At 36.2% G+C, this 27,923-nt stretch overlaps 1 long non-coding RNA gene across 1 annotated transcript in view; it reads right to left on the bottom strand.

Moving 5' to 3' along the window:
- Positions 1 to 452: 452 nt before the first annotated feature.
- LOC102491931 (uncharacterized) overlaps positions 453 to 27,923 on the bottom strand; it is a 38,826-nt gene continuing 11,355 nt past the window's right edge. Inside the window, exon 3 of the long non-coding RNA XR_336177.1 lies at positions 453 to 525. This is a non-coding gene — a long non-coding RNA (uncharacterized LOC102491931). The remainder of the gene's footprint in view (positions 526 to 27,923) is intronic.

Here is a 27,923-nt window from a genome sequence, read left to right on the forward strand (position 1 = left end):
ACTAAAATGACAAGAAAACACACACACACACAAATAGAAAAGTCATTGGAGGGGACTTCAAAAGTTGTTGCAAAAATTGAAATTACAAGATTATTTTCATGCCCAAATGTTTTGAAGTCTATTCATATTTTTTATCCCATAATATGTATGTGTGTGTATGTGTGTGTGTGTGTGTGTGTGTGTGTGTGTGTTTGTATTATTTGGTTGACTAAGAGGAGCGCTAAATGCTTTTAGCAATAGCAGGAAAGGAAAAAACAAATGGCCTCAATTTTGAGGAGCGTACTATAGTTAGGTTTTCATCCCAACACACCTGAAAGCTAGGGAATAGAACTGCTTATTCTCCATGTGTTCTTACCTTTATTGTCACCAAACCAGAGCACTAAAGCTGACAAGAACCACTGCCACAGGTGTCTACACTTCACAGTGCAGTTGCGTCATTCATGTTCCAGTATGCTTTCTTTTCAAATGTTTGTTTCCCACGCAGTTCATCATTGGATTGGGCACCGATGTCAGTATATGCCAGTCCTGTAAGGATGAGAAACCAGCAGCATTATAAGCAGGGAAGGACAAGAGAGAGCTCTAATACCTCTTGGTCAGAATGTAAGCGGCATCTTACTGAAAATGCAGCTTAGTGTATTCCTGGAAACTGGCAACCAACTTATCCCTCCCATCATTCAGTTGTTTTAAGGAAACAACTTACTGGCCAACAAAACTCTTCAACCAAACAGATACTAGCTTTTAGCAGAAATGACTGAAGCTTGATTAAGGCAGTTGATCAGGAAAATTAGTTCTGATGTGAAGAGGAAATGGGTGCTCAGGCAGCCTACCCTGAATACTAGAGGTTACAAGGTTCCCTGTTACTCCAGGAGATAAAACCCCCAAGTTACTATAGCAAGAGTGTAAGAGGATGAGCATAGAAAACCATCACAGGTATAAGTTAGATGAAATCTATCAGTGCTTTGTTACAGAAAGCACATATAAGGGTGTACATACTGAAGTCACACCAAAATTTAAGGACAGTGAGTAAGACTCTGCCATGTCCAGGACAATAATGGAGGACAAGTGACAAAGCAACTAAGATTAAGGGTACCAGGCAGCATTTTGGGTGCCCTGAAACACTTACAGAGGGACTAGGAGGCCAAAACTATTCATTGTAATGTAAGATAAACATTTTACATCATAGGGCATAAAATAGCATAAAAGCACAGCTCCAGGAGCCAGGAGCCACTGTCCTAGCCATGACTGAAGTCTTCACCACTACGCGTCCACCACAAACAACACAAAAACAATGCTCCTTGGGCTGGTCGGTGGAATCTTGGTTAAGGTAACAGGGTTCCACATGGCCAATGGCACGGCTCAAGTTCTGAACTGGCAGCTTGAAAAAACGCACCAGGCATGTGTGTACGTGTGCGGGTGAGTGCACAAATCTTGAGAAGAGACTACAGGAGACAGGACTGTGATAGGACCATCCTCCCCTAGGAGGAATTTCTTACTTTCTCTCTCTCCCTCTCTCTCTCTCCAGTGAGTGCACAGGCCCTATAGCAAAAACCAAAAAACTGAAACAAAACACAAAACTAAACAAAATGATAACAACAAAAACTTCTTCAACCAAATTGTGACCTTGAAGCAGGAGACAACGTTAATTCCGTGAAGGCTTCACCCTTGAATGCACACGTTTTTCCAATCCTGAGATGCCATGTAGCACTTATGCTGCATGCCGAGATGTAAAGTGTGATCCCTGACTCCAAGAGGGTTCTAGTCCCATCGTTTGACTTATGAAGTTAGCTGCCACTTTCTCATGGTTCTTTACTTCCCTTTTGGACAAAGACTGATGCAGTATGATTATTCAGAAATGAGGATCTGGCAGACATATTTTTTTTCTCTTTTTACAAACAAAGTGAACTTAAAGGAAACATATGACAGTACTTGTCAATTTTTAAAAAGTTCAATCTTTCAAGGAAAAGGTAATATTTTGGAAAATGTGTTGGCCACCATCAGCTTGAAGGCTTCTGTATTTAAGGTCCTTTCTTTTGAGCAGTGGTGGTATTAACAAGCAGGATTTGTATAATCACATGTGTCAACAATCAGAAAATCTGCAAGATTCAGTGTACATTTTCCAGATGACCAATGCATAATGCTGAGAAACTATTCACTGGTGAAGATTCGCTTAAACTGCGAGAAACACCAGTCAATCTTAATTGTAACAGGTAAGAAAATATCCATTGACTCTACAAGGCTAGCCATATTTTCCATCTGTTACTTGTGGCTTTTGGTGTCTTGTATAAGAAACTGGTGTTTTTTCCAAAATCATGCAGATTTTCATCTATGCTTCCCTCTAACAGTTTTATATTTTTAGCACTTAACTGAAGGTCTTTGATCCAATCCGTGTTATTTTTATATATGGAAAAAAGTAAAGTAAGTATCCAGATCCATTCTTTTACAGGTGGACTTGAGGTCTCTCCAGGATATGTTCTCTTTATAAAGTTTGCTCTTCTCTTGTGGGGTGGAAGAATGCAGAATAGCCCTGTGTGGTTGCTGTTTTTTCTGGTCAGCACATTTCTGCTTTCCTTTTTCCCTCTGCTAGACACTACCCTTCCAATACAGTCTGCTGTGCAGGGGGCTTGCACAGCCTACTGCAGCTGGGTTGGAGTTCTACCAGAATGGACTTTCCAAGAGAATGACGGGCTCCTGGAGCTACAGACCCTGTCATTTAAAATGAGGCAAAGAACTTGTAAAATACTGGACTTTATTGAAAAAGTATAACATCATATAGTATCTAGCTGTGAGCCATTTAGGTTTGAAGCACGACTGGGGAGATGTGAACACCCTCTAATTTGGGGCAATCAGAAGGAGGATCTCTATCTGGCCCAGCCTTCAATGGCAGAAATTCTGTTCTTGGCAACAATAACCATGAATAGCGATGCCAAAAAAATTGTAGATTATTCATAAAATTTGAAAAACTTGAAGATCCAAATTCTATATTTGGAACAAGACCTCTTAGTAAATGATTCATATTGGGCTGGCTTGATACCACAGTGGGTTAAACACGGTGTATAGGAAACTGGGTTGCACATGGCAAATCATGGTTCACATCTCTCACTGGCAGGTTAACAAACATGCCAGGCACACTCATGTGCATGTCACAAATCCTAAGGGAATAGAAAAATGGAGGAAAGAGTATTATTACATGACCACACCACTTGGGGTAGTTCTTTCTCCTTCTCTCTCTGATGAGTGCCTGTGCCCTCTTGCAAAAATAAGTAAAGGAATTCTATTATGAAAAAACAGTATTAATAAAATAAGGGTATAATAGAAAAGCAGCAGATGTATCCTACCAAAGTATTATATTTCATTTGGATTTTAGTTAATTTTTTTTTGTTCGTTTGTTTGTTTTTACATAGGGTGTATGCATTTGCTGGAGAGATAGAGAGCCAGAAAGAGGGAAGAATTAGAAATCACCCACAAAGGGAGATGGCCACAATGTAATTCTTTCTCCTTTATTCTCTTCTCAGGATTTTGGCCATGCACACCCAAGCACATGCACCCAGAATGATTTTCAAGCCACTAGATCCAGGACTCAAACTGCTGTTGACCATGTGGGAATCTGGATCCTTAACCACCAGGACACCCACTGGCCCTTATACTTCATTTTTTACTAAAATAGGAAAAAATGGGAAGATCTTGTTTAAAAAAACTTTGTTTCTTTCTATCTATCAAAAGTAAAATAATTTTTTTTTAAAAATCTCTGATACTACATCTACTTTATGTTGAAAAGACAAAAAGAAAAAAAAATTAACTATAAGCTGATGAATTGACCTTTGAGCTCATCTGGTCTAGATGAAGAGATTAAAAGCCAAAGGAGCCGTGTGATTCGTCCAGGGCGCATGAGCAGTGAGCTGCCTTGGTGCAGTAAGTTATGTGGATGGAGAACGAGAATAAGAGCCCGTTTTACTCTCACTTCCAAATCACATACTTTCAATTATAACATTTCTGCCTGTATTTATAGGACAAATGTATTTTTCTGCTTTTTTTCTTTCATGCATGGAACACTAAGAGATACCATCACAAGTCTCTTGTCTGAAAAGAAAGGCAAGAAAAGCAGCTACGATTTCTTTGGAAACACACAGCTAAGTTGAGTCTTATTTTTGCAAGATTGCAGATTTCTTTTGAATCAAAAATTATAGTTTCTAAAAATGGCTGAGTCTAAATTGTGCATATGATTTTTGTGTCATGTAATATTTTGAAAAATTACATTAAATGAAGAAAAATCTCTGTATTGAAAACAACTTAGCTTTTATAAAAGGAGTTTGGTCATATTTATTCATTTAACAAATATTTATGGAGTGCTTAGTATTTCTGCATATTTTAAATTCTGTATTATTTTAAAAAGTGTGAAACAGACATTTAGTTTAGTAAATCCAAGTAAAAATCAGTAAGAGTCCTACAGAGTGTCATGGATATAAGATTTATGAACTACATATTTAACATATTTTTGGATATTTCAATGATCTTGGTTAATACAAAAATGATATTTGAAGAATAGTACATAAAAGAAAAAATATTCTTTGTAATCTGTCATTTACTTTGTATTAATGATATAAACTCCTGTCAATATACTTTTTAAAATATATAATTTTGTCTCAAGATGCAACAGAGCTTAAAACTTAAAGTTAATATTGGATCGTCATTTACGATCTGCAGAATAATATTCTAAAATTCATTCAAAAATAGTATATAGGATGTTCACATTTTGTAAGAATTCTTAATTTCTCAAGACTTGGAATTATTCTGTAATAACACATCTGTCACAATGAGTTTTGACAAAGGATGGTCAATATAATATGTCATCTGCTGAAATAATGTCATAGAGTGTTAAAAAACATATACTCATTTCATATGTCACTTGGTTCACAAGGATACCATTCTATAAATAATGACGAATTTTTATAGATTGCAAAAAGACAGGAAAATCTATTCCTTTTAACACCTCTCTTGAAAATTGTATATTTCTTTCTTTCTTTTTTTTTTGGAAAGGTTTTTACTATAGGGCACATGCACTCACCAGAAAGACAGAGAGAGACAGACAGACAGAAAGCGAGAAATCACCGCATAGGGTGGGGTGGACTCCACAATCCCTTCTCTTCCCTTCTCCTCTCGGGATCTTGGGCATGCACGCACACATGCCTGGCGTGAGTTTTAAGCCACCGGGTCCAGGACACGAACCGTGGTCGGCTACATGGGAGTCCAGGGACATAGTCATTACGCTAACTGCTGGCCCCAAAAATTGTATATTTAAATCCTTATCAAACAAGAACTCCGCCTACAGCCACGCCATACTTTCAGCTATAGTCAACAGGTGATAATAAACCCTGAAGACAATGAGAAGGAGCCTACGGTAATCCTGCTGCAAACCCATCAGTTGTGTGATAGGTCTCCAGGCAATGTCTTATGTGGTAGCTTCTTTTCAAGGTACATCTTTTAGCTTTTCAAGCCAAAACTCTACATGGTACGGACAACCCAGATTTCAGTTTCCTGATGGACGCATACTAACAAAACTCAAAGGAGAATGATATTTATACCAGAATTCAAATACATTTGGCTACGATGAGAAATAAATCTGCCAAGAAGACAAACTGCTTTCACTGGCTAGGCAGTTCAGCTGCTCTGTATTTAACTATCTATTTGAGCCACCTGGATCTACGCTCTTGTAAAACATCATTTATTATTTGGCAGCCTGCAATTAATTCACATGTTAAACAGATGTCAAAAGATCGGCCCTGCCCTACTCACAAGACTTCTGGAAAGGTAAAATAATATTACTCATAATAAAATATGCATAATGTTCAAAAGAAGAAAAGACATTAAGCTAAGACAGAAAAGACAAATGTGTGTTTATTATAAATAAAAAATTATACAAATGTTATGAAAATGGACTTATCTGTTCCAAGATAGCCTCTTTCTTATTTTCCATTGTTACATAATATTCAGATTTTTATCAACCTGAAGTTTAAGTTCATGATATTATTATGATCAAATCATGTTATTTCATTATTATCATCTACCATTACTGACACTAGATTAAAAAAAAAGTGTTCTCTGAATTATAAATAACTTTGGATTTTAACAAATCTACACATAATATTTACAGAGTCTCTTAATATAGATATCAGAGAATTTGTTCTGCCAAAGCTTATAGTCTAATCAAAGTTTCTGACCAAAGCTTATCGTAAGTGAAAATAATCCAATTATAACTATAACATTGGACTGACGGAGAAGTTATGATTCCTTTTTACATAGAAAAAGCATAGTAAAACACTCGTGACTTTTTTGACAACCTAATAAGTAGGTATTTTCAAGATATAATGAAAAAAGGCAGAAGGGACTAAGTACATTTTGACACACCAGTGACAAACAGTGGGAAAAGACTGGGTCTGGAGTCAAAATAGTACAGCAGCCAATAGTGCATGCATTACAATCATGCGGAGCCGGGTCTGAATCCAGCTGCTGAGGGTACCCAGGTCGACCTGGGAATCACTGCAACTCTTGATCCTGTTAAGTGTTAGATTTATCTTATTTTTAAACACCCATTTAACTGAGGTATAACATACTATAGCAAAGCACATGAGGTGCAGGGATATAATAGTCACTTAGAATATCCATACGTCCCCTTCCCAGACCACACCTACATAGCAACTCCTAGGGCTGTTGACAACAGGACATAGTTTGCCTGTTCTTAAATTTCACTGTAGTGCTCACTAACTATCATCATTGATGTTCTTCATGTCCAACACCTTCCTCTCACAATTCCACTTCTGACTTCCACAGTGAAATTGTCTGTATCCCTCTCTCCTTTGGCCATTTATTTTTTATTTTATTTTTTTCCCTCACCTCATTTTCTTTAACCTCCTCCTGTCTCACATGCCTTCCATTTGACTTCCTCTCTCCTTTTCTCTCTTCATTCTCTCTCCTTTATCATCCTCTCTCCTCTCCTTTCTTTATCACATTTGTATTGACTATAAATAGCTCCAAAAATGTTAATCAGTACACTCTGATGTCTCAAAAACCAGTAATATTAGTCAAAGTCTCTTTTCAGACCTTCAGTAACCACTGGACTCCTTCTATAGATAACAAAAGTTCAAAATACTTCAGACTGTTTCTTTTCCCACATCTTTAATCTCAGCAACTGGGGCCTCTATAAATTCCTTCTATCTCCTATGAAAACTTGGAGTCAACCTGCATGACCTTTCATAAACTCCTTCTTGCTATCAGTGAACACATGCTTCAGACTGTGTTTAATAAACATGTCACCGTCTCTTCTGCTCATTCATTCTTTTAGATTCATTGTCACTGACTAAATTTGTTCAGGATGTTTGTCTTACTGGTTTCCATATTTGATCAGTTCTCAATAAGTTTAAGATGGGTTTCATGAAATATACATGTAATTTTTGATTCTGAAAACCTTTCAATGGATATTCCGTTACTGAAAAATAATTTTTAAATTTCATTTTCATACACATATATACATATGTGTATATATATATATATATGTATGTATGTGTTATATATAAAACTTGAGATCTTACCTTCAGAGTCACCTAATTTAAGCTCTTGTTATTTTGCTCCTATGAATAGATGTTCTGCTTCCTTCATCCTTCATATGTATGTTCAACCTGCCACTGCCTCTTCTGGCCAGAAGTTGTCTTTTATCTGCAAGGATTATACCTTCCTTCACCTTGAGAAGAAGCTTAGGTAAGACTCTGGGTCTTTACAATGATACATGAGGCTGCTCTTATATCTGCCCTCAGGTAGGCTCTGTAGCTGTTTCTCTGATTTTATGAGCTGCCCTTCATCGTCAACACATTGATTGTTCTGTTGGAATCATTCAGGTAAACTTGTTTTCTTTCATTAGCAAAGAACACAAACTGGTACAATAGTTAATGCACCAAAGGGTTTCATAATATTTACGTAATTAACTAATGTGTTTCATGGAATGTGTCGCAGTTTGCTGACCATTAGGGCATAGCAGGGAAAATGTACTCATACATAGATTCCTGCTAACAAAATTGTAGAGTTGAGTTCTAGTTAGTCATTTTTTTTTTCTTTATTCGGAGAGGTGTTTACTATAGGGCATGTGCGCTCATCAGAAAGACAGAGAAAGACAGATAGACAGAAAGTGAGAAATCACGCCCCGGGGGGATGACCAAGCCGCAATCCCTGCTCCATTCTCCTCTTGGGATCCTAAGTACGCACACACACGTGCGCAGCATGAATTTAAGCCACCGGCTCCAGGATTCAAACTGTGGTCGACTATATGGGAGTCCAGCGACATAGCCATTATGCTAACTGCTGGCCCGAGTTCTAGTTAGTCTTTACAAATTTGTTGTAGAATGCTGGCAATTTGCCGAGCCTTTCCAGAGCTTAGTTGCATAAAAGTTAACATTCTACGCTTATTTGATATTGTATGACTCATTATCTGATCGCTACCTAGAGTCTAGTTATGTTCTATAATTTCGAAGCAGCAACATAATTGCATGGTTTTGATAATGTTCTTGGGGTGTGCTGATTCCTAATATGGTCACATTTCCAGTGCTTTGAAAGTGCCAATTTAGGTTGTACAAAGAAAGGAGGAGGGATTGTGAGAAACTCTAATAGACTAAGTGCCATCACTGACAAAGAGAGGAAGTTATTAATAAAAATAAAAAAATTCTGAGCCAGTAGGTGGCCTGGTGATTCAAATCCTGGACCTGGCTGCTTGAAACTCATTTGGGGCCGATTTGTGTGCATGCCCCAAATCCTGAGAGCAGACTGGAAGAGAAGGAATAACAGCATGGCCATTCCGCCTGGGGTGGGGAATAAAATACTGGAAATCTTCAAGAGAATGAGAACAAAAGCATGCAGATGAGGTAAACGAATACACAATGCCTTGTGTGTAATGGTAGTGTATTCAGAAGTTCAGAAGTGAAAGCATAAAGGTGTAGGAGACCCAGTTTCCACATAAATACTCCTCTGGTCTTCATTTCTTCCATATGGAAAATAAAAATTAATAACCATGTGATTTTAATAAAAAAGCTATCTGGATCAGGGTAGGAAATTTCCACGCCCCTCATTCAGCTGATTTTCGGAGACTGGGACCCAAGGGTAGACTTGGCAGGTGAGTTTCCCTCATTCCACTTTCCTTTCATTCCATGGCAGAGAAGAGGGATATATATTTCTGCTGATTAGGAGATCATCATTGCTCCTAGGGCCAATCCATAGCCACGTGGTGCCCTGCAGTGCTTAGACAGCCGAGTGTGCTGACTGACCATGGATTCCATGCTGGCCCCACCAGCTTGAAAAACACTGAAGCCAGCAGAAGGTGTGGAGGTTAAGGATTCCTCATGGTGACAGCCCAGTTGGAGTTCTGGACCTAGAGGCTTGAAAAAGAAACCTGGCACATGCAGCCCCAGAATAATCCTGAAAGGAGAATAGAGAAGACGGGATTAAGTATGGCCAACCCCCTCAGGGATGATTTCTCACTTTTCCTTTTTCTCTATCTCTCTTCAACAAGCACACACACCCTACAGCAAAAATTTTAAGAAAATAAAAACCGGAAAACATACTCAAGAGCATACCCCAAATCCTGATGGGATGGAAAAAAAATGAAGGCAAAAAGGATTGCTCTGTGACCATGCCTTGTAGAGGGTGCGTGCTCTCTCTCTGTTAAGCACATGTGCCTTCTGGCAATTTAAACAAACAAAAAAAAGAAAAGAAAAGAATAGAAAAAAAAGAAATTATTGTTTGCAGTGAATCAAAGCATGTACTTGTACATTCATTTTTGAATTCCTTACAGAAGTTAATGACCATAATATTAAAAATCATTTAGTTAATTTCCCATTTCTGAGTATAGAACATAAATCTATCTTTGAAGAGTAACCATGGTTTTAAATACTGTATGGAGGAGAGCCTTTGGGCACAATATTCACCATAAAATAAATTTTTACGTGGAGCCCACACCCCTCTATCTCAGCTAAGCTCATACCTTCATGTTAAAATATCCCTAAATGAAAAGTTATACCATTTGCGAAGCAGCAACATGAGAAAAACAAAATCACTTTGTTCCTTCTCTGGAATGAAAATAAAATAAATAGCAGTAGATCAGCTTTCTTAAAGTCTGCATCCCACATATGTCCCCGTCTACATATAAAATCTCATTTTAGCTGGTTTTTAACTATTAATGAAAATAACACTGAATCTTCTACATATGATTTAATTCTTATCTTTTTTTCACTCATTAGCTAAGAAATTTCATACAAATTAAGTGATCATTTGTGTTTAAAATTTCTCATTTTAAAATTTCTCATTTCAAAACTAGGAAATGATGGTAATAACTATACCATAGGTTCATGCGATGGCTTAAATATGATAATACGTATTATAATACTATGTCTTGCTATCTAAATACTTATTATTCCTGTTACGTATTCCAGAAGGTGTACATTGATATTGAGAGTGAGGAACACCTCTCAACAATTGGCAGAATAATCAATCACGCTGTGAAACTATCTTATAATTGATATTAAGATTATAACATTTCATTGAGAAGGTACATAAACTGTGACTAGATTAAAATGAAATCATTTTGAGAACGTTCCGATTATACTGTAAAATGCAATCATATGGCAGGCGTCTATGAATATAGGCTCTCAAAAATAAAACATCAGCGTCTGTACTCTGCATTAAAGCAGGTTGAATATTACACAAATAAGCACTACTTTTGAAGTAGAACTTGAGATCTGCAACTTGGCAAGCACTGTTGAGTCTAGGCCTTTCCACCTTTGATAAATTCTAAGTTGTCAATTTTGAACTTACAAAATAGAATGATTTGTAAATTACACCTATCCTTAGCAGTTTAAGAAACAGAGATCACCAGATGGCAGAATGTTTGCTTTGCTGGACTCCCAGGTAGTTTACCATGGTTCAAGTCCTGGACCCAGTGACTCTAAACTCACACTGGATGCATGTGTGTGCATGCCCTAGATCCTGAGAGGAGAATAGAGGGGAAGAGATTGCAGCATGGCCATCCCCTTGGGAGGTGAGTTATTGCTTTCTGTTTCTCTGTCTCTCTCTGCCTCTCCCAAGAGCGCACGTGCCCTATAGCAAAAATCTCTCCAAAAAAAGTTTAAAAACCATGGCAAGCACAAGTGTGGGGATCAGTTTAAACAGCAAGGTTAAACTTCTAGTTCTGATATTTTTGAACTTTATTGAGTATTTCAGTGAGTAATCTAAGAAAGACTGACTGGTTTTTCAGGTGCTCCAGTTTTGCCAGTTTGAGAGATGGCGTAGGTAAACCCAAAGAGAATTTGATACGATGTCATTTAAACACCTCAAGTACTGGGTGAAATTGGATAACACAGAAATGTAACTTGACGTATAAAGCTCTATATGAGCAAATGACGCATCAAATGATTCTAAATGTGTGGTGACATACAAGGAACTTTGCATTTGTATTTTATTAGGAAAGTGAAGGCACTGTGTCTCTACAACTGGAGAAGCATGCTACAGACCAAAAACCCTGCCATTTAGATAAGTTTTGAAGAAAAATTAAAAATAATCATGGAAAGTAAGATGGAGGTGTTATCTGAAAATTTTAATAAATGTGAAGAGCATTGACATGAGGCATGAGATAAGCCCGAGGACCAGTCAACACTTTCTAATTTTCTTAGACCATTTTTAAAATAAATGTGTCTGCTACTTGTAAAATTATGATTTTAATAATTAAAACAGGACAGAATTTTTCACTCATGCCAGTCAACTCATATGATAATTCTTCCAAAAACTGCTGATATTATATTACTAACAGGCTTTAAGCACCAGATTGCAATTTCATATTCATGAATTAAGTTTGATGGTATACTTTGTTACAGAAATTAATCCCACTGAAATAATTCATATGAGATGGTGAATATGAAAAAATCCCAAAATACAATGGAAAGTTTAACAGTATACTTAATTCCTTCTACTATCACAGGGTAACTATTTCAAAGTGCTCTGACTTAACCACTGTCATGTAATAATATATAGCAAATGTAGGTATAAAAATTAGATAAACCATTAGATGAAGCTCACTGTGTGGAGTTACACAAGCCTGTCAGTACTGAGAGAGACAAAGAATAAAGGTATTATGTGGAAATACCAAGTCTTTGCGGCTGCTCTTCTGAGAATTAGCAGAGGTAAGGAACTTAGAGCAGGTTCGTCAATTCTTCTCTTATATTTTACCCTGTTTTCCAAAATTGTTTAAAATTACATTGAATCACTGTATACCTTTGCAGTGTACAACCTGGTTTTTCCAGCACCAGTACGGTGCATATTTGCAAGTCAAAGATGTTATCATATGCACTGTCATCACCAGATTTCATTTGTGTGTCTACTAAATGTTTTGCTTGTTTTTTTTTTCCCTGATCCCCTCTTTCCTGCCTTTATCACCCTCAATTTATTAATAAGTTTGATGTCCCTAAGAGATCTCTTTCTTTCTATGTGCTGTGTGTGTAATTCTGATTATTTCGAAAACCCTATAAAATCTCTATTGCTATTATAATTAAAAGACTTGCTACTCCAGTCACATGAAACAGATATTTGTCATCAGTTATTTATTAGTACTAGGTTTGAGTTTGAAATGATAAACATATGATTTTATAGGGACATTATAGAGACATGTGATGGAATAAATTATCAAAGAAGCATAGCGTCTAAAGGTAAGCAAAACTTTAATAGAGGAATAATTTTAATACGATCTGATAGTAGTTAAAAGCTTATGCCAGGTGTCAAATTTTTTCTTCCAGTATATTAGTGTTTTTGCTACACTAATTCAAAAAATTCTTTTTTTTTAGAGAGAGATTTTTGCTAGAGGGTGCTCACTGAAGAGATAGTAAGACGGAAAGTGAGAAATCACCCCTCAACCTCCTCTGGGGAGATGGTCATGCCACAGTCCCTTCTCCTCCATTCTCCTCTGGAGATCTTAGGCACACACACACATATGCCCAGCATGAGGTTTTAAGTCCCCTGGTGGGGACTCGAACCGCAGTCAACTATATGGAAGTCCAGAACGTGACCATTATACTATCACTGCTGGTCCCAATTGAAACTTTTTTTGTACCACATTATATTCCATCTACTTATTCCTTTATGGAGGTATCTAGCTAGTTTGCACAGCAAGTAACTTCTGATACTTACAACCTTTATATAAAATTTAAAACACAAGTCATATGCAATGGAGTTCATATTACCTACAATGTGTTTTATATGTATTGTTTAATATGTTTGTAATGAATATTCTTATAGAGTTTTGGCAATTTATTCAACATATTGATTTTATGAGTAAGTTAGTTGGAAAAAAGCAAATTATACACTTTGTCATCTCATGCCTGAGTATATGTATATACACATATATGTCCCTCTGGAAAAATGTCCAAAATGTTGAGTTATAAATTATAAATCATGTTCACAGTATTAGTATTTTTCATTACTCACATTATATATTAAATATATAATGAAATTTAATGTAAATACTTTGTATTTTAATGACATTGATGGATGCAACATTTACTTCAGAAAATTGATGAGATAAACACTATGATATAAATATTCATTCACTTCATTTATTTGAAGCCCAGAAGGTTAGGCATCTAGACAGGGCAAGGGGGACTTTCCCCCATGTTTAGAAAAGGATGACACATTGGCTCACGATTTGGGGATTTTCTAATAACTGAAGAAACTTATGAAGGTTCTAGAGCCAAGTGTGAAATACAGCAAACGTGAAGCCACAGACACATTCGGAGTTCTGTCCAGTCGGTGAGAGGTAGCAATAGTTTTGTCTTTAAGTCGTAAAGGGAGTGTCTTAAGGTGTGGATTTCATTTCTTTTCCAACCTAACTGTTTCATCAAGAGAGGACGGATGATGCTCACCAGTGAGTAGCTGGCTAGATCTATGCAGCTAGATGTACAGTATGTATTTATAGGTTCATCTTGCCTCTGTCTTCATTTTCACAAAATAAAACTTTGCACATCAGTTTAGAATAGGTGTTATGGTTAAAAGATTACAATAATCAAATACATAATGGTTCTACATTCTGTTCCTGTGCTATGCTGTTTGTGCTACTTACTGAGCCCTGTAATTTAGGGGGAAATTACTTGATTTCTCTATCATTCTGTTGCACCTATATCTATAGTAAACGTGTGTTGTGAACTGTTAACGTCCTTGTGAAGAGCTCGGCCCAGTAACTGGCATTCAGCTGATGCCGAGTAAAAGCTGGGGAGAGGAGAGTGTGACATTTCATTATGGAATATCATGGCACGACAAAATGTTGAGAGTTATAAATTATAAATCATGTTTATAAATTATAATAATATATATATGATTTTCTTATTTTCTCTACCAAGCATAAAACATTCCAGATGGCTACAATGCTTATTTAAAGCAGAGGTGGGTACAGGATGATGACACTGCAGGAAAATGTGATGCTCTGTGAGCAGAGCCATGTGGAAAGGTTACCAGTTCGTGTCTAGAGGCCTCTCTGAGTACGCCAGGCAGGCATGCCCCACAACCAAGGCTGGCTGGAGATGCAGCTGTTGGCCACTTGGAGACTCTGTCTGGCATGTTGCATCTCTGTTTCTGTCTTTGTCTCTCATTAAATAAATAAAACATTTTTGAAAAATGAAAGCAGAACTGGAAATTGAAAATAAGGCTAATGGCTCTTACTATTTTGATTATTTTGAGTGAAGTGTGTGCTATTCCAGCCACTGAAACTGGGTCCTAAAATAAAAAGGAAAGGAATGCTTTTTTATTCTTTTGCATGTCATGTGTGTCCTCTATTTTCAACGGGAAAAATAAAAATACCCTGAGGCTGGAAACCTTAGCAGCGGCACTGCCTCTGACGTTCACACAGAAAGTTCTGTGGAAGCTACTGGTAGCACTTCAGTCCAGGACCAGCTCCTCTCCAGTTCACTCCTGACCAAACCCTTGATGGCTGAGAATAAGATCCTGGGAAACCCCGAGATACAACGTAAGAAATTTGAGCTTATGGGTGCACCATAAAGAGAAAATTCTTGGAATCTACAAAGGAAGGAAAAGGTAGCTCACTTACTGGTCAACATTTCTAGAAGAGAAAAGGCAATACTAAAAATAAGTACATCAGTTAATGCAAAATGTCTATTATGAAAAAGAAAAAAAATGCATGGATTTCAAGAATTGTTTTGAAACAAAACGAACTCCTGAAGTCCCCTTGTACATATTAAGGTATGATGTAGTAAAAACCAATGATTATTTGAAAAACTTCTTAGCTAATTAGCTTGTAATTTAAAGTATACCTAAAGCTTTACTTTTGTGAGTTAGATATCTCAACAAATGATGTTGAACTATTCATGCTTCTTTTTCTTAAACCAGAATATTCAGGACCCTAGAACTGTCTTATCGGGAAAGGTATAATGAAGCAGCTCTCCATTTGATAGCTCAAAGTCTAGATTTGCATCCATTCTTCAGTAATGTTCTCATCCTTCTAGAAGCATCCCGAGTTTGAACATAAAACTTAGAGAGATATCATTTTAAACCTTAAGTAAAATAAGAGATAAAAATTAATGAGCTAGTAAATTAAATTCAGTAACTCAAACTAAAGTTGCAAATCCACAATACTTTAGAAAAATCTCAACTCTTAAATGAGCTTGGATGAAATGCATTCAGATATTTTGAGAGAATCTTCACCTCTAAAATAGCAAGATAGGTGTGACTATAGTAAAAAACTATCATGTCACTATTTAGCACTGACTACTAGATTAGTTTTATGTAATGCATGGTGTTACAATACAAAAATAAGTGAGATAAAAAATCAGCCAAAATATTAGTGAGATACTATAATTTTTTTTACTATTTTTTCTTGGTAAATCAGGCATTAATTGAAGTGCTACAACAGTGCTAATTTTATTAAAAAAATGTAATTTTACTGTAAAATAGTAGATGCCAATTAACTTGAAACACACCTCCCTTTGAAAAAAATAATAAAATAAGAGATATAAATAGCTATAAAGCCAAACTGGTAATTTTTGGGGTCTCATTAATACTATAGTAAATAATCAACTTGTTTGTAAATTTTGTCTTTATATAACTGAGGGTTTTACAATTTAATAAAAAAAAAAAAAAAAAAAAAAAGAAGCCCTTAAAAACCTGGAATTTTTCTCCTGGTTTAGACATACGTGAGGCTAGCCTCAAAACAAAATTATACTATTATTACATTTTTTATAATATTAATGTAGTTTTTCAATTTTTATTGTGTAATCTAAGGGCCATTACACTATTTCAAACATATTAAAATTGTAGCAAAACTATTCAGTTCTTTATAGTAAGGCTAGGTTAAAAATCAAGGCCATGTTAGTTAAAAATATTCTTAGAATAATATATCTATTTCATTCTCTTTGAATTTTTTTCTCTATTTTTCAATATAATCAGTAAGTTCCATGCTATTCACCACCTTCATGTACAACACACAGTAGAGCAAATAAATTATGGTATGATATTTGATTTCACTTTCTCAGAGCAAGGATAAGTATGGCTTTCACAACAAAATATAGGTTAGGTAACATATCCATGAGAAACCAGTTTTGTAAATATGTTTATTAGAAGATTAAGTCATCTTTTTATTTTCAAGCTTAGCCTGGAATTGGTCAAACCAAAAAATCATGGGGAAAAAATTTAAATCAACCTAATATTCTAGCTAGAATATTCTGTGGATTTTCTATGATATCTTCTCTGTAATTTAACTGATTCCATTTTTAAATACAGCTTTGAATGAAGACCAGAAAAAGCAACATCACAGTGTGAATAAAATATCACAACAAAGTATTCATTAAGGTTGTAAGATTGGACTTCAGATACCACAGACTGAAACCATAAGGAATTTTCCTTAGCTGTACATGACTTTTAATCTTTCTTACAATGCCCATTGACCTTTTAATTCCTTATTCTTAGCCATTTTATTTTAATTGAGAAAGCTATTCTTGACTTCACAGTCCATTGATTTATGTTTTATCATAAAGAAGCCTGGTTTGAATCCAGTTGGTGAAGTTATATCCTGGGATTTTCTAAGGAAAATGTCATTTTGGAAGGTTGTGAGTTTAATTTGTAATCACCTGCTGAGTTCTCAGTGGAATATTGGATAATTCAGAAACCATTTCTCCTATTTTTCAGATCATAAAAAAAGAGAGGAAACTTCATTATAAGCTTTCTCTCTGACTCTTCTCCCATAACAAATAGATCTAAAATGAATCTTGGGGTTAAATATCCAAAAGAAATGTTAGAATTTAAGGCAGTATATTAAAAACATAAGTCTACCAGAATTTCTTTTCCAAGTCTATACTAAAGGATCTGAGGCTCAGAAAAAATATCAAATAAACAAAGGTATGCATCGTATTTTGGTAAGGAAAATGATATCCTCAGTGGATACATCTTGACAAATTTGTTAAACCAAGTGTATTTATCCAAGATCCAAGGTATCTTGCTTTCCCCTGACCTAAGCTCATTACACTAATTTTAGTTGTGCCTTATTCTCCTAGGAATTCTCCAGATATATAGAATACAGCTACTATAAAAGATCAGGAAGGACTGAAACTTATGCCTCCATTCCGCAGAAGGATGGCTCAATCACTAGAGAGGATTTCACATGTGCTTTTTATATTACGGCTTCCTTCATTCCTCATGTGTCACTCCAAAAATTTTATGAGAATATTCCTTATACTATCAAAACACATCTTCAGTCAAGATATAAATTTTCACAGGATGGCCCTCTATTTAAAAATTCTCCCTATTGATCCATGAGTATGTCTCCATATGCTTACCAGATCCATTCCTTTACGAAGGAGAATAATGCATCAACTGCTAGAAACTTCTTGTTCTCTATTCCGTGTGTATTTGGTCTGCCTCTCTCCCACTGTGCATACAGATTATTCTACTGCTAATGCTTGACATGCTGTCAGAAGAGTTGAAATAAGACATGATACATGAGACAGAGGAAAAGCCATAACCGGAAGGGCAGCATCAAGGCAACTCAGAAAATAAACTTGAACCAAATCCTGCCAGTAATCTTGGAACCACACGCTGTGAATGTCTGGTTAAACTATTGTGTGCTTGCTTTGTCTGTGCATGGGGACTGCAAATACAGAATGTACTGGAAACTAAGAAGCTCTGTGATTTTGAACCCTACAATTTTTTTGTTGTTTTATTCTACTTCGATACTTTCCATAGCCAGTTAAAGTAAATGGTTTCGAAGTGCCTAATTTCCATTTAGAAGTCTGTACTACTTTCAGAACTGTCTTTACATCTTGGGACGATAGTTTTGAAGAAAGAAAAAAAAAAAAAAAGAAAAATTAAATTTCAGCTAGATTGATTTGAAAGCACTCACTGGGCAGTTAAATTTGGATTAAGGAGAATGGTAAAAACAAAAGTTAATAAACACTTTTTGGATTTTAAGGACTTCACAATTTACTTAAGAGTTAAAACAAACCAAATATAATTATACTAAATCGCATACTATTTGTTGTCCAGCTACATAACATTTCCCTCTTGTTTGGTAAATATCTGGGACGTACAACTACACACATAAATCAGTACCTTGTCAGTCACCATAATCACTTCTTCCCTTGTCTAAATCGAGTTACATGAACAACCCTGTGTGCAAAAGCGATGCCCCTGATCTGGCATTACTACCAGCCCTTAAGCCATATTAATTCACTTACAAAACCTCTCTCAGAGCTTCTACCAGGCTTTCTAGTAGGCATGTTTATTTTCAATTTGGCCAAGCTAGCATGAAAAATGTAATTTCTTTTATGAAAGATGGAAGCATAGACCAGGCCACATCGAGGGCATTACCATAACTTGTCTTTGCCATCAAATTGTTCAATGTAAGTTATTAAGAATATATCTAATACTTTGAAAATTCATTATAATGTACTGGACAAAAAATTATATACACAAAATATCGGGCTGTCATAAATGTCATAATACATTTCTGCATAGAGAAATACATCATGACTTTTCCAGCAAAGTAAGACAACATCCTTTGGTTTAACATTTGTTCCTATTCTCAGTCAACACATGAATGCCTCAATTTTGAGTAAGCTACAATGAACACTTGAGTAAATAGTATTTTTAATTTGTTACATACTATGATGCTAAAATTATTCCATTAAAAGTCTGTTTTCTGTAGACTTTCCAAAGTATTATTGATTTTTAGTATACACACTAAATATCTATAAGCTTGCTTCTTTCATGAGCATGTTTCTTCTCCTTACTTTCTATATTAATTCACACAAGTCCCAACTATATCAAAACTCATAGGTCACACTTTTCTCCTATGTCCATCCTAATAAAGGGACTTTTCGACTCAAGATGGCGCTTCAGTGAGTTTCCAAAAGCATTGTTATATTCCATCTATTTGAAATTTTACACCCATGACTCAGACTCAATGTTTCAGCAGACAGGTGGAAGCAAACCTAGCTTAAGCTGGGACTATCTGGAGATGACAGGCCCCGTGGAAAGCACAGCAGCTTCAAGTGATCATTGCCATGTGGCACATGGTCTGTCCCACTGGGTCTTTACAATTCTGAAATCTCAGCATATGCATTTCTTCCTCCTTCTGAATTGTTGACATGTGTATGCACAGGCCTGATGTGTTTCTGAAGTTGCTGTGTTGGGGACTACAGGTTGGGGACTTAGCCATATGTGACCAAGCTGTCTTAACCACCAGGCCAAGCAATAGTTCTAAATTTGTATTTGTTAGGGCAAAGAGTAAAGTCTGGCTTGTATACTAATATACATTTTGTAATAGTTCCAATACATGTGAAGTTATAAGACATTCAAGGGACCTCAATGACACAACCTAAAGGAATTTTTTAAAGAGGTTTTTGCAATAGGCTGTGTGCACTCGCCAGAAAGAGAGAGACAGAAAGTGAGAAATTACCCCCCGGGGGGATGACCATGCCACAATCCCTTCTCCTCCATTCTCCTCTCGGGATCTTGGGCACACGAGCACACACGCCCTGTGTGAGTTTAAGCCACTGGTCTGGGACTCAAACCACGGTCGACTACATGAGAATCCAGTTAGCAATTACACTAACTGCTGGTCCCAGGAATTGTTGAATTTTTTTATCCTTCATTTCTCTCTCCTATTCAGACATCATTTGTTACTACAAATAAGATGTATGACATCAGCCTTTTCAAACTATTCTCTGTCTGAGCATGTGTTAATACAAGAACACCTTCTTGGGTCATATGCATAGACATACACCTTGAATAACACTAGTATATATTTGACTAAAAACATGTTAGTCTGCTGCCATCCCTGTTTGTTTTCATGGTTTTTCAAAGCATATCACAATTTCATCCCGCTGTCCATAATGTAGAATCAGACTCATTTTCTCTATCAAAAACAAAACAAGGGGAAACTATAGCTAGAGAAATTTAGATTAGATAACCAAAGAACTTCCTGCATGCCTACACTAATCATCTGAAAAATCGCTTAGCTAGTAGCTTTCATACTCTGGATGGGAGTTAGTGAGAATAATACAGTAGCTTAAGAGGTTCTGTTTTCTTTAATTATTTTCACAAGTTTGTGTGCCTTATTATTCCTATGATGGACTAGAAGTATTTTCAAGGAGCTGTGCCATTAAATAATAGTGCAAAACATATATACATACACACACACACAAACATTTAAAAGTTAAAATACAAAACAAAAAAAAATTTAAAGCAACGTCTTATGGTCTTGAAGTAGGCCTTATGAGTACTTTTAGATCACTATGCCTTTAAAAAATGAAAAGAAACAGATTCCATTTCTACGGATCACACTTCTTTTACTTTTTATTCCATTTTCACATCAAGATTTAATATATGAACATTGCTTTCTTCTCAGCTCAAAACCACATCAGGAAAACTGGAGACTGGGATGAGGACTCCCACTCCTTTTGTTAATCTGACAAGTGCCACATGTTGGAACTAATAAGCTATTCTGTTCTTATCTTCCCAAATTCACATGTCTCAGAAAACCAGCATGCACTAGAAAAACAGCCTGGATTCTGGCCACATCTCAAGAGTTAAGATACACGTTGGTTTCTGCTGTAGAATTTCCTGACCTGGGAGTAAAAATTCCACACTTAAGCCATGCTGTCATTTAGATGAGTTCCATTGTAATGGCATATCTACAAACCAACATTTCTGAATAGGTCCCTGTTCCATTTGGTGCTTTCCTGAGGAAGTTTTATCAGTGCTCTGATGTACAGTGAGCTGATAAGCCTTTGTTTAGCACCCATCTATCACTCCTTAACCTTTGGGGGGCTACAGGCAGCCATGCCTTCACCTTTTGGGTAATGATAAAGTTCTGACCACAAGTGGAAGCAGATTAGCAAGGTACCTTCAGGAAAAAAAAAAAAAAAAAAAAGGCTTTAGGAAGGTCCCTCTAACAAGAATGTTAAGACTTTGGAGAACTAGCTATTTATATATGAGAAGGTTTGAAATCTTGTAAACTTTTGTATGCACAATTGGCAAACACATACACACATACACAATCAGTACAATCAACAATAGATAAATTTTATGATAGCTTAAGTGAATATATTTTTAATAAAAGAGATTTACTTTAGTTCACATGAGAAATCTCCAAGAAATTCTGAACTAAAAACAATCTATTTCGAATGACTTATCTTCATATTTAAGATATTTACATTTATTTTGTATAAATTAATGATGTTCAAAAATATTATGAAGGAACCAGCACATGGTGTAATGGTGACATTGCTGGATTCCCATGTAGTTGACCTTGGTTCAAGTCCTGGACCCAATGACTTCAACTCACACTGAGTGCAAGTGGGTGCATGCCCAAGATCCTGAAAGGAGAATGGAGGAGAAGAGATCACGGGGTGGCCATCTCACCTGGGGAGTGATTTCTTGCTTTCTGTCTCTCTGGAGAGGACACACACCTTATAGCAAAATTCTTTCTGAAAAAAAAAAAGTGTTATGGTAAAAACGTGTGTGTGTGTGTGTGTGTAATTTGACAAATTATTAAAACCCATATCCAAAATTCTTAGACAGAAATATTTTATAATTTGAATATAATGGTAAATATAAAAGTTATGGAGTGAATAATGAAAACACAGTTTTGTGATCCAAAACTCAGACTGAGTCTTAGACCGTCATGGAGCCTACTGGGCATCAGGAACACTGTCAGGATGACCTGAGACCATATTACGGACGAACTCACTTTAGTCAGGTTTTGGAAATCTTTCCATCTCTTTCATCTGAATTTGGGAGTAAGTCGCAGTTTTCCTAGATGATACTTCAGTGGAACTTAGCATTGAAGTGGACGTGGCCATTTTCTAAACTATAAAAAGGTAGAAGCATATTCTGGACAGAAGTGGCAGCAAAATTAAAGCACCAAAGTCTCAAAAAGAATGGAATTTGCAATATCTCAGGTCAATATTTCACCTGAGAACATCCAAGCCCATCATTGGACAGGAATTCTGTTAGGCAGGTTAGAGGGGAGGGTGGGTGAGGCCACTGTTGTACCTTGCAATGGAACTTTCACTTTATTCATATGCAGCAGGGAGCTACACTCATTTCTTTTTTATTATATTTTTTATTGTTTATTATTATTTGTACATTAAACCACTATACAACATTTAGATTGTGAAGAGACTTTACCCAGCATGATTTACACCTCAGTCCAGCCCAGTCGAGACTATTATACACATCCTCGACAACAGATAATAGACCTTATCTCTGTCCCACAAGTGTCTTACCTCTCCATTTTCCCCCCAAATTTCCTTTTCTATGCTCTTCCCTTCCCACACTCTCTTTCCACTTTGTCTCTAGTGTCCATTACAATTTTTAATACTTTTTTGTTCTCCAGTCTTTCAGTTTCTACCATAGAGTGCGGCAGTCACTATATGTTAAGTGGAGACATACAATGTTTCTCTTTCATAGACTGACTTGCTTCACTCAACATATCTTCCATATTCACCCACTTTCTAACAAATTCCAAAGGTCTGTTGTTTTTTATGGCTGAACAGTATTCCATGGAGTATATGTGCCAAAAGTTTTCAGTCCATTCATTAGTTTGTAGACATTTGGGTTGATTCCAAGTATTAGCAATTGTGAATAATGCTGCAATGAAAATAGTTGTGCAAGCACTTTTCCAACTGTACTCTCCTGTCCTTTGGGTAGATACTCAGGACTGGAATTGTTAGCTCATATTGTAATTCTATTGGAAGGTCTTTGAGGAACTTCCATATTGTTCTCCACAGTGGCTGGACCAATTTACATTTTCTGGTCAGCAGATCCACCCGAGAGTAAAGTCAGTTAAACTGAAGTCTTGAACCCACCCCAAACTTAAACAGCAGCTAGGGTTGGAGCCTGGGAAATAGTCTTCAGTAAAACTTCCAAATGAAACTCCCTATTCTGGGAAATCTAACCAGGAAGCTGAAAACAAGACAAAATAAAATCATTACAAATGTTGCCACAGCTTAATATGGGCTTACTCCTTTTTATTTTGACTAAGTCTAAATATATCTATTATACAAATTATCCCTGTGTATCATGAAGTGTGTTACTCAAATCAAATCACTTTATCCCTAACTTTTGATGCCATTCGCCTTCCTAGGCATAAAGACTCAGGAGACATTAGGAAGTTTGTCTGAAGAAACTATGGAAAACAAATATATAGTTTCAGTACACTTACTATTTTCATTATCAGAAATAAAAAAGCTGTAACTCTAAAATCTCTGAAAAGGAGCACTTATATTAATCATAGTTAATAAAGTCACCAGACAGTAGCAAATCTAAAAAAAAAAAAAAAGTGAACGAATAAAGAAAGATCTGCAATCAGGATTTCTCATTAGATGAGCTATCAGCATTTTGAGTTGTAGAAGACTTCATTTTCATTTGGTGAATGGAAAGAAGTTAATCATTTCAATCTTACACAATCTAAATTCTGACAACATGCCTGACCTTTTCACACCAGCACAAGAATCCACGGATCCAGTGGGGTGGGGAGGAGACAGCAAGTGGGGACCAGCTGGGAATCATGTGGTCACAGGGTACATGGACCAGGTTACTTTTAAAAAATTAGGGTATAGTTTTCCGGCTTAAACTCTCTAAGCCTTTGTTGCCTCATGATTTGAACTGGACAACCTCCGTTTTCAGCAAAGGACTCAGAACCTCACTTAATTCACACCCAAAAGTAGAACCTCAGAAAACTCAATTGGAAAGACTTCAATTAATATGTCTTCTATATCTTGATTCATAAAGTTATGGAGGCTATTCCTAAAAATACTACTGACAGCAAAATGCCAAAGAGTTGATTATTTATTCATTTTTTCTGTGACTTTAATCAAATGAGCCCATTTTTCATGCTTCAAACCAATAACAATTTAATAAAAAGATCTTAAAAAGACAAACTAATTAAAATACAGAACGTAAAAAAAAACTTTTTAGAAAAATAAAAGACAGGATCAAAGTTATGTTATTTTCACTTATCTGGAAATATATAAAATATTAAATGGGAACAAACAAAATAGAAAACTGGAATAAAGACATACACATTTGAATATAAAAATGCTAATCAGAGTCTCAGATCAAATTGCTGTGGTGGTATTCTCCCAAATATCCAAGAGACACTCAATCTACAGCTTCTATGAGATGTTCCTGAAAATAGAAAAGATCAGTGTTTCCTAGAGCAAATTGACCAGGCTGGTATAATCCTGATTTCAAGTGCTGATGGCTGATACTGCTCTACAAGTATCCCACTTGTCCTTTCTTTGCAGTGTCTCATAATCTGTCTGGCTTCTCCCTAATCGCATTGGTTCAATTTGAGCATATGCATTATCCAGACTAGACAGATCCCACACTGCTGTGAAATGATTTCTTCCACCTGTTAATATCTAGGCTTGGCTGCTTCTTGCAGCCTCCATGACAAAACACCTGTTTCATTGTAATATTCCACATGCTGTCAATCACCAGACCAAGGGGGCGAATGTGCTTATCCTTTCCTCTGCCCACTATGGATGAGGAGTTTTCCTTTGCAGTCTTGGCAGATCAGCCGGACTCTGACCAGGCACTGGTCCAGGTGACCAGCAATATTCACTTCTGTCTGTTTTAGTAACTAAGTGCTGCCCAGAGCAGAGGAATACCCGCAAACGTATTCTTTATTTAAAGGGTTAATATCCATTAACACAGCGTGTACAAACACGCAAATTAAAATCTAATTCCCACTCAGGGAGAAACCTTCCACTAATTTCAATTTTGGTTAGTGGTTTGGTGACTTAGCTGTTAGAAGTTACCGAGAAAATTCTTTTTAGTTTTTCACCAAGTATGGTCTGGGAACCAATACTAGATTAGACACTGACACAGAACCAGGATGGTGTCCATTCAGGCACTGAAGCTAAGCTTTTGGAAACATGTACATTTGGCATTGCCATGCCATCCAGCCCTTAGGGGACTCTCTGTCAGGGAGCTAGGCAGAGTCTCTTAAGTCTTTGACTGAACCTGGGAAATGGAATGTGTGGCAAGTTGCAAAATTGCTACATGTCACTAGTTCAAACATTGTTATGCAGATCCACAACAGAGTGGAAATGGAAAAAATTAAAATCCTGCTCCTTCACCACAGAGTACTTAGGAAGACTTGAGAGCTCTGCGTGTGTGGCGAAGGGAAGGCAGGTCACTGTGGGAGAGGCGAAACCCACTGCCTACATCTTCCAATGGTAGCTACTCCTGAAATCTAAATTGAAAAGTAGATTTGTTATAGATAAAGTCGTGAAGTGGAAGACTTAGGAAATTTAAAACCCACTTGAAAATGAACTAAAAACTCTTTTAATTTCTACAGATTTTTTCTTTTTCAGATAAGAAGAATCTCAACAAAAAAAAAAAAAAAAAAAAAAAAAAAAAAAAAAAAAAAAAAGAAGAAATCTCAGCCGACAATTACTAAAACATCATGAGAAGGTCTACTCTAGCCTAACTTTTGTGTTTTTTAAGCCATGGATGAATCTATAAAAACATGTGTACGAGTAAATGAGTATAGCAGAAGGAACGAGGATATGCAAACAATGGGGCTTCTTCTGCTTTCACAGATGTTTTGGCTCCAGAAAAAAGTGATATAAAATGATTGAGACTGAGCCACCCCTCTCCCACTCACTGTCTGTGTGACCCATGGCAGATTACTCTCTCCATGGAATGGTTTCAGCATCTGCAATTTGTGCACACTTTCATCTTTCTTGCATGGATCTTGTAAATAACCCAGCTCCCAAGATGCATCCAAAGACAGTTCATTCTGAAAGTTATAAATACATTTTTATATAATTACTGGTTCCTTTATATTTTTATTTCCACAAAGAACATTTTAAATATGGGCTATCAAGACGTAAAATCTTTTGAAACCTTATTTTAGTAACACCCAAAATATTCTTGCTCTTTAGCTCTGAAACTTTAACTTGTAGAAAACAAATGCATCAGTCTGACACGGTATAGATCTTGATCATAAGCATAACAGGAAAGAGATTTGGGAGTGATTTGTTTCGGTACAAATCTTCCTGTATATGTTTACATATCTGTGTGTTTATCTTTAAAAGTATGTACACATTGACTGTATGTGAGGATATTAGCGTATTAAAATCACAAGCAACCTCTTCGTATGAATATATTCTGAGGCTGGGAAGGAACATTAAAGGAAAGAAATACATCATGTTAGAAAATGATTTAGTCATAATTTACAACCACAGCAACAAATAGGCTGTGGTTTTGAGCTGTCAGAGGGTAAAACAATGCCGTATTGTGAGTTCAAGTTTTCAAATCAAGACTCCACATACTGTAGGCCGAGCAGTAAACACCCGCAGAGGAGGAGTTTCAGATTGGATTTTTAGATTAGTATCTAAGGTCCTGGCCCTATAAGACTGTGGGAAAGAGAGATAATAAATAATGTGAAATGTTTAAGATTATGTGCTTCCCAGTTCTTAAACCTATTTATAGCACCTTAATTTCCATCAGTAGTCTTGAATGCAATTTTATTGCAGAAATTTTGGCATAAAAAAGCATACTGATTCATTTAAAACTTACAACATTTTTAACTCATAGCCCCTTAACATGAAATACCTGGACGAGGATCTAACAAGTAATGACTGCAATTAATATCATTTAATGACCAGAAGAAGTGGAACTTGCCTTGCTGGTTCTTGACTATAAGGCTTTAGCTCATCTGGATTAGAAAGGACTAGGTAAAGAAAAAGATATGAATTGGAACAAAAGTATTCTCTGCATGGCTGTGTACAAACTCTATCCATTTTTTGAGTTTCAGTCCAGCTGCTTTGTGGCTTTCCGCAATTGTTGGTTCTCATTCGTTTTTCTGAAAGTGGAAAGCTCTGTTTCACTTAACACCTTACAATTTGTTCTCATTTCTGTAAATCATTTCCACATACCACCGATTATCCTCTCATTATTGATCTAACCCATCTCTTAGTGGAAAAAAAAAGTAAGGATTTTGTGTCCATCACAGAGACTACAGAATATCTGAAATAAAGTAAAACAAACAAACAAACAAACAAAAATGAACACTGTGAAGAAAAGAATCTGTCACACCAGACTGCTCTGATTATAATACAAAAGTTTTTGTGAACATTCACCATGTCCATAATATTTTATGTACATGCATGGGTTAGATGTAAACAAAAATTATATGTCTTAATGGTGTAATTTGTACAGATGTAGAAAAGAACTTATCTTTATTAATAAATACATGAAAATTTAATATAATATTTCACAGACTCGTTAGAGTCTCCTCTACTCTTATCCCCTAAGAATGGAAATTCCTATGGTAAATTTTAAATGTGATCTTACTATGCCATTGCTGATATAGATTGCATCTG

The sequence above is a fragment of the Tupaia chinensis genome, unplaced genomic scaffold, assembly GCF_000334495.1.
Source record: "Tupaia chinensis unplaced genomic scaffold, TupChi_1.0 Scaffold000644_1, whole genome shotgun sequence".
NCBI lineage: Eukaryota > Metazoa > Chordata > Mammalia > Scandentia > Tupaiidae > Tupaia > Tupaia belangeri.